The 8,025-nt window shown below is 47.7% G+C and overlaps 1 protein-coding gene across 2 annotated transcripts in view; it reads right to left on the reverse strand.

The window, feature by feature from the left end:
* SLC16A9 (solute carrier family 16 member 9) overlaps window positions 1–3,309 on the reverse strand; it is a 65,181-nt gene extending 61,872 nt beyond the window's left edge. For both annotated transcript variants that reach the window (XM_059899405.1, XM_059899404.1), the window contains exon 1: window positions 3,128–3,309. The gene's annotated coding sequence lies outside the window, so the exon portion shown is untranslated. The remainder of the gene's footprint in view (window positions 1–3,127) is intronic.
* Between the last annotated feature and the right edge of the window lie 4,716 nt (window positions 3,310–8,025).

Below are 8,025 nucleotides of genomic sequence, written 5' to 3' on the forward strand. Positions count from 1 at the left end.
TAATGGTGACTATAGTTAACACACTGTATTAAATACTTGAAAGTTGCCAAGAGAGTAGATCTTAAAGGTTCTCATCACACACACGAAAAAACTGTAACTATGTGTGGTGATACATGTTAATTAAACTTACTGTGGTGATCATTTTGCAATATACACATATTCAGAATCATTGTGTTGTACACCTAAAAGTAATATGTTATATGGCAATTGTATCTCAATTAAAAAAATAAACTAAAATAAAATCAGAATGATGGGAATGAGAATGCAAAGAAAAAACAGAGAACCACTTCTCCTACAGGTAGCAGGCCCAACCGCTAACTACTATTAATAACAGTCATCATATATTATTCCCCTGCCCAAAGGATAGGCTCTCGAGACAGACTTCTTGGGTTCAAATCCTGGTCATGCCATTTACTTAGCCGAGTGACCTTATTAAAATTCTCAGATTAAGATAAAAATTATGCCTCCCTAGATAAAATAAGGTATGTGGCTCAGTTGACATACCGTGTTTAATAAAGATGAATAATAATAATTATTATTATTATCTGTAATTGAAACAGTGAACAGAAAATGTCTTTACCCTGCACAGTGGCCCAGGAAAGTGGAGGTGTTTTCCTGTCCAAAGTTTTAATCAAACTAAAAGTTGTTATACCATAAGATTACAGATTCGGAGGGAAAATAATTGTTGGATTTGAATAAAGCATTGAAGGCTATTTGAAACACATTATTAATCTTTTACATTTATAGGAAGCAAATACTGTTAATATTTTATTCATTTACTTCTTTAGGGAAAGCTCACAAAATTGAACTTCAAGGAATAAACTACAGTTAAGGACGTTAACAATGTAGGTATAAATACAATAATAATGTTCAACCATATTTTAATTTCTTAGCATGGCTTGTCATGTCCTCCATAATCTAGCCCCATCCGACCTCCCAGCCTTATCTATCTTAAATTCCAGGCTCCAGCCACTCCAAACTGCTCTGCTACCTTGGAACACACCAGGCTTCCAGCAGCCCTCATTTCCACCAAGAAAATCCTCTTCCTTCTTCAAGTGCCAGATCAAATGCTACACCCACCATGCAACTTTTCTCAGTTCTTAACCTTGAATACACCTCTCCTTTTCTCTGCCATTCAATAGCACACTATTGATGTCACTGCCATATGATTCCATTTTTACTATCTTGTATTATAGATATTTGTAAACATGCCTATCTTTCCCACCAGACTAAACTCTGAAAGCACGGGTCATGTGTTCCTTCCTTGAACTCAGTTTTAAGTCACAGCTCAATCTCATTATCTGCAGGGAATACATTGATGTCTGCAAAGGACCTCCCAAAGAAAAGGCCAACTAGCTCAAAATATATGCATTCCTGCAATCTTTAATTAAAATTAAAGTCACTAGGTGATACTTTCTTGTAAAGCTATAGTCAAACCAGCAAGACATTGTTTCTTTTGTACTTTCCCATTGGCTTTCTATACCCAACTGCATTGTATGAATTAAGTTCAAGAGGTAGCTCGCTTCGGAAAAAGACTACAAAACCTAGGGGTTCCAAAGATTGAGGTGAGAAAATAAAGCTTGAAAATCTGACTACATCTAATTGTCATCCTCTAGCACTAGTTTCATGACCAGGTCCACCCCCAAAGCACCACAATCTGCCCTGATACAGATTCAGACACCCATCACCACCATCTTTTGAGTCGCAATCAGAAATCAGAAAAGATTTCCTAGTGTCCTGATCTACCTCTGCGTATCTTTTGTCCTTTTCTATATTCATCCCACAGACAGGAAGGGTCCTTGTTACCCCTCTTGCCTACTCACAGAAGAGAAGAAACAGAGAAGGACGTTCTTAGGCAGTCAGTGCAGAGTTGCTGCAGAATTGCAGGTTAAGCTATTTTATTATGTCATTTCCACTTCCCAGGGCCTCCTTAAAAAAAAAAATTTTTTTTTCTAGCAATGATATGGGTAACCCTGTTATCTGGATCCACGAGGTATTTAAAAGAAGGTGCAATCCTATAATGAATAATTGGTGCTTTCACTTCAGAATCTTCTCTATCTTCTTCAGTCCTCTGCCTGAACCAGCCAGAACAATTTCTCACAGCTGAAGCCAACTCAAATCTAAGAAACTTAGGACATACCAAATTAACAGGATTTGATGGAACAACTGAAAATCCTACTGAGGGGAGGGGGAGGAACCCACCTGCAATCTGAACTAGAATCCAGGTAATTCAAGATTTAAAAAAAAGACATCCAAACTAACTGTGACCCAGGAGATTGAGCCAAAAAATATTATAGTAAATAATTTACTATGTAAGTAATATGCGTATTTAGTGTAAATCTTACCTACACCTCCGGGATGGATGGCCTTGGGCTAGATTAGACAAGGCATCCTAAGAAACACTGACCTGTTTTTGCTGACCAAGGTTTTAAGTGGTTGTTAGTTCCCTCCAAAGCCTCTGGCAGCTGCTGAAGCTAGAACAGGTTGCCTAGGGAGAGCCACAGATGGAGCGTGAACCCTAAGTCCTCCCAAGTTCCCGCTCTGTGTCCAGGTGGCCGAGGCGCCCGTGCCTCCTGCGCTCGCCCGAGCTGCGCGCTGCCTTCCTCCCAGCTCAGGAGCCCCCCGCGGGCGCCCCCAACGCGACCCACCCGGGGACACCTGCGTGCACCAGCGAGGCCTCGCTGCCCTCTGGGAAACTGGAGCTCACCTGGGTCGCTTCCCCCCACCCCCTGGCTCTGCCACCAGCAGTCCCAGAAGCTGTCTCGGGAGTCCCGGAGCAGATCTCTTCCCTGAGCCCAATCCGAGGGCACCGTCCTCCCTCCAGGACTCCCTTTCTCCCCTCTTCCAACTCTGTGCCAGATGCCGCCCTCGGAGCCCCGGGAAAACTGGCCCACCGCGGAGAAAGGGTTGCGGGGGTCATGGGGTGGGCGCAAACGCACCGACGACGCTCTCAGCCCCCGGCACCCACTCCAAACAAGGAACCGGTTCCGAGCTGCTCGGCCGTGGATGGCAGGGTCGCCTCCTCCTACCGCTCCGAGACGGAGGAGGTACTTCTCGCCTCCGGGAGGCCAGGCAGACGGGCGGCCGCCGACCACTGGCACCCTCCCCGCGAGCTCCAGCCCTTTACCTGGGTACCGGCCTCGGCGGGTCTCCGGGGCGCAGCACAGGGCGCAGTGCCCCGGGCGGGTGGTGCGGGGAGGACCGCGGCCGCCGCTCTCCCCTGCAGCTCCGGGCCTGCCGGGCGGCTATTTATCCGGGGGCCCGGCCCCGGCCCCTGCCGGAGTATTGGGCAATCGGCCCCGCTACGCGCTGCCCCGCGAGCCGCCGCCCTCTGCCCCCGCCGAGCCCCGCGGCGGCGGCGGCGGCGGCCACGTGGAGGGAGGGAGCCGGCCCCTCCTGTGGGCTCCACCTTCTCGTCGTCCTCCTCCTCCTCGGGAAGTTATTCCTTGTGTTTTCCCCCCCCGTCTCTCGTCTTTGCGGGGCACCCCGGCCAGTCTGAACCGGTTGTGACTGAGCGAGTGGGGAAGGAGGAGGAGGCGGAGGAGATGGAGGTGGAAAGGCGGGCGGTAGGGGCGCTGCTCTCGCTCTCGCGGCTCCCGGCCGGGCCGGGCCGGCCAGGCGGAGGGAGGGCATCGCGGGGGCCGCTGCCCGGGCCCGGCTCCGGCCCGGAGCCACCGAGGCCGCGGGAGAGCTGGGCACCGGCGGCCACGGGCCCTCTCGGTGCGCACGCGAGCGCGTCCCCCGGCGCCGCGGCGCCCCGCCGCCCACCGCGTGCCCGCGCCGGCCCGCCCAGGACAGTGTGTGCAGTTGGAGGGAGCCCGGGTCTGAAGATGAGTGCGAGTCTCCCCGGGTCTCCCAGGTTCCTGGACGGCCGGGCGCCCTCCTGCCCGGAGCTGTATCCCCAGCTGGCAGCGATCCCAGAGAGTCGGGCACCAGAACTTTGTGGAGTCGGTGCTCCTGGGCAGTGAGAAGTGAGGATGCCAAGTGCTGCCCTTTGTGACAGCTCTGTGGAAAAGGGGGGCGCCCCTGAAGTGCACACAGTGTGCCGAGGGAGAGAGGCTGCATCTGAGGACGTTTAGTCTGTATGGCAGGTGCAATACACTCCTATCTTCAGCTGAAAGGTAACGAGCGTGAGTGCTGAGATTCCCACAGTCGCTGCGGCAGACTGGGGACAGTCCATAGGTAGGTACCTAGGGCTTAGCAGGTGTGGCAACCCCGTAAAGTCATGTGCACTTTTTGTGTTCCTGTGTATATAGGTCTTTCTGAGAAGGGACACCATATCTTCTACTAGCTTCTCAAAGGGGGCTGGGACCACCCAACACCGAAATGAAAATTTCCTTTAGACACTGAACCTCCCCTAATTCTGACCTAGACAAAGACCCTACACCTTGCAAAGGGTTGGTTTCTCAAGTCCAGATGAGGCTGCATAAGCTTCCTGAGCCGCGGTTTTTCATCTTGCCCACTTCTAGAAGTCTATGTGAGATGAAAGTTCCAAAAAAACCTGTGGACCCTGGCCACACTGGCGAGTGTTCTTACAGGTAGGAAAATAGCAGTTCATCTATTTGTCTCACATCATTCCTTTCCACTCAATTTACCGACTTTCATTCAGGTTATGGGGAAAAGAATGGCCAGTGATAGTTGATATTATTTTGTTTTGTCCTAAGAGGAAGAAAGATTAGAGGGAAGAAAGTAACAGTAAGAATCAGAGGAAGGTGGTCCCAGAACTAGTTTCTGGAAGGAAAAATGGAGATGGGATCCAATGGGGGCTTCTCATCCTCTTCTATTTTTGACCTGGTTTGCGGTTACTCAAGTGCGTTCACTTTGTAATAATGCATTGACCTGTACACTAATCATTTGTGTACTTTTCTCTGCTTGTTTTGATAAAAGATATTTTTAGAAAGCTTTTTCTTTGATTCAGATACCCCCTAACCACCAGAGCAAATATCTTCTTGATAGTTGGTCAAACCAATCAATGTATATGAAATTACATTTGGGGGACAGGGAAACCCTGCTTGAAAATTATTTCTGTGTTCACCAGTGGGTTTCTGAAGTTGCCATGTCCCTGTTCTCATCTCCACTGAGTTTTCCCAGATTTCTTTTTATTTATTTATTTATTTATTTATTTATTATAATTAATTAATTAATTTTTATTTTTGGCTGTGTTGGGTCTTTGTTTCTGTGCGAGGGCTTTCTCTAGTTGCGGCAAGCGGGGGCCACTCTTCATCGCGGTGCGCGGGCCCCTCACTATTGCGGCCTCTCCTGTTGCGGAGCACAGGCTCCAGACGCGCAGGCTCAGTAATTGTGGCTTACGGGCCCAGCTGCTCCGTGGCATGTGGGATCTTCCCAGACCAGGGCTCGAACCCGTGTCCCCTGCATTGGCAGGCAGATTCTCAACCACTGCACCACCAGGGAAGCCCTCCCAGATTTCTTATAAAGAGAATGTGTGACCAGCATTCCCATGTCTGCTCAGCCAGTCTACGCCTATCAACTGAGAACCGAAAATTAGCTCATTCTGACACCCAGCATGGTTCCAACTTTAGTGTAAGACTGAATTCCGGGGTCAAAAACTCAAAATGGCTGGGGATCCAGACTCAATAATGTCGTGAATGAAGTGGGCAGAATGCAGCCTGGAGAAGGCAGGGAGCCTGGAAGCTGGCTGGCTGCTGGAGGTGGGCGGCAGGGGGGGGAGGCGCCCCTTGGCTTAGGAAATTATTGCCTGCCTGGAATGTGAAAATTGCCTCCACCTTCTTGTGAAGGTTTACTGTTCAGTCACACCTCAGCAGAGCATTTAGACAGGCGAGAGAACTCAGAAATCTAGTCCAACCTTGACACTTTACCTATGAATGGAATTTGACCCAGAGGAGCCACGGATGAGTTCCTGATCAACCCCTGCCCCAGGACAGAGCGCGGTGGGGAACAGGTTTTGGCAGAGACAGACTGTGCTCTCTTCTGTGCTTCTCAAAGCAATCTCAAGTGGTTGAGTATTGTTAGCTCCATTTCACAAAGAAACTGGAGTTGAGAGGGTTGTTAACTTGCTAAATCTCTCAATCGGTAAAGACCAAAATGACCTCTCGACCACCCAGAGGTTTTATTCGCGGTGACGTGAAGATGCAAGATCTGCTTGTGAGGGGAGGGTCAGAGAAGTTCAATACTGCTGGCTCTCCAGCTCTGTGCAGCCCCTGCCCTTCTGGGTCTCTCTTGGACCCAGAAGTTGATGCACTTTCAACAAGGTGGAGTGAGAGGAAAAGGTGGGTCATGAAATAAACCGGATTTAAATGAGCCTCCCTTGGGAAAAAAGAGACCTAAAGGAAAGCATTTCAAGAAAAATTGATACAGAGGTGGTACCCTGAAGGAAGGCCCTTGTTTTTTGCCTTGTTAGTTATCATTTTGGAGCATTTGTTAAGAAGTCTGTGATTTGTTAAATATTCTAAGGTCCCCCCTTCTTAGACTATCTGCTGCCTCAAGCTTTTAGAGAATAAGACAGAGAAATTAACCTAAAATCGCTCTGCGGTCCTCAGCCCAGCAAGGGAGCCAGAAACATGGAGGACAGAGGCAGGCATTGGTTGGTAGGGGAGGGTTAGGACATTTGCACAGCCCCTGAGATGCTCGTCTAGAGCCTGCCCGGCTGACCAGACTTCCCTTCTCGACTTAGTACATCAGGGCAGGTTTCTTCTCTTTTGTACGTCTTGTTCTTCCCCTGTTTATGAATGGCAGCACAGCTACATAGACACTACACTTTGACATAAAAATAACTTAAAAAAATAGACTTTAGAGTTTTTATAGCAGTTAGCTCAGAGATCTGAAGATCATGCTATTAATTTCCCTTTCATTCACTCACCCTCTAACAGATAAAAGATCAGAAAACAGTAGAAGTGGATTAAACCTTCCCCCTCGTGCTTACAGAGCTTTTGTTGAAAAGGACAAATTTTCAAATGTCAAAAATGACCTTAAAGACACACTATATCATTTTTTTCTTGCAACTCTCCAGAATATTGTTTCATCTTTTTCTTGCCTTTTCTTTCATCATGCTATCTGGCTTAAACGATTTTTAATCTTAGAGGAAGGGGGGGAAGAGGGATAAATGCTATTCTTTGAGTGCCTGGTAATTGCCAAGAACTATGCAGTCTCATAACCACAAAGCAATCTCATGTGGTTAAGTATCGTTATCTTCATTTTATAGATGAGGAAACTGGAATTCAGAGAAGTTAAGTTACTTGCTGAGTCACTCAATTGGTAAGTGATGGAGTAAGATTCAGGCCCTGGTCTGGCTAATTGCTAAGCCTGTGCTGTTCCCAGTCTACCTTAGAAAACTGAGTCAAGGCTGGTACAAGCTAATGGAGCACTGTCTTCTCACTTGTATTAACTCATCTAAGGCTCACAGTAAACCTAAAAAGTAGGTGCTCTTATTATCATCCATGTTCTGCCAGTGATGAAAATGACTAGAGAGAAGTTAAATAATTTAACCCCAATCACACAGTTAATGAGGGGTAGGCTAGGTCCAGATCCAGGCGTCCAGGCTACAGAGAACCATGCTCTGAACCACCACCCTGTCTCATGAAAATGGAAATGAGAAATGTACAATTACATAGAATGTACGTCTCCTTCTGTGTGTGTGTGTGTGTGTGTGTGTGTGTGTGTGGACACATATACACACTTTCCACTTTACATCCTTCTGACCTGCATTGCATGGTTTCAAGGCCATAACCAAAAACAACCTACGTCTTCACGAATACTGTTTCCGAAACGCCCAGTTTATCTCCAGGTGTTGGATCGACAGCATCTGTAATGTGCTCATTGTCTGTCTGCACAGCGAAACTATAAACTCCCGAGAGCAGGTACCAGATGTGTCCTGTTCGTCACTATTCCCTAGAGCACAGTGGCAGCAAGAATAGAACTTTGCTTAGTGAGCTTTCATTGAATGAAGGAATGAAGAAATGAATGATCAAACAAAGGAATGAATGCATGCTCCAACTGTCAGTAATATATATATATTTTGTTTGTTTGTTTGTTTTTTGGCTGCACCGC

The sequence above is a fragment of the Balaenoptera ricei genome, chromosome 16 (genome assembly GCF_028023285.1).
Source record: "Balaenoptera ricei isolate mBalRic1 chromosome 16, mBalRic1.hap2, whole genome shotgun sequence".
Taxonomy (NCBI): Eukaryota; Metazoa; Chordata; class Mammalia; order Artiodactyla; family Balaenopteridae; genus Balaenoptera; species Balaenoptera ricei.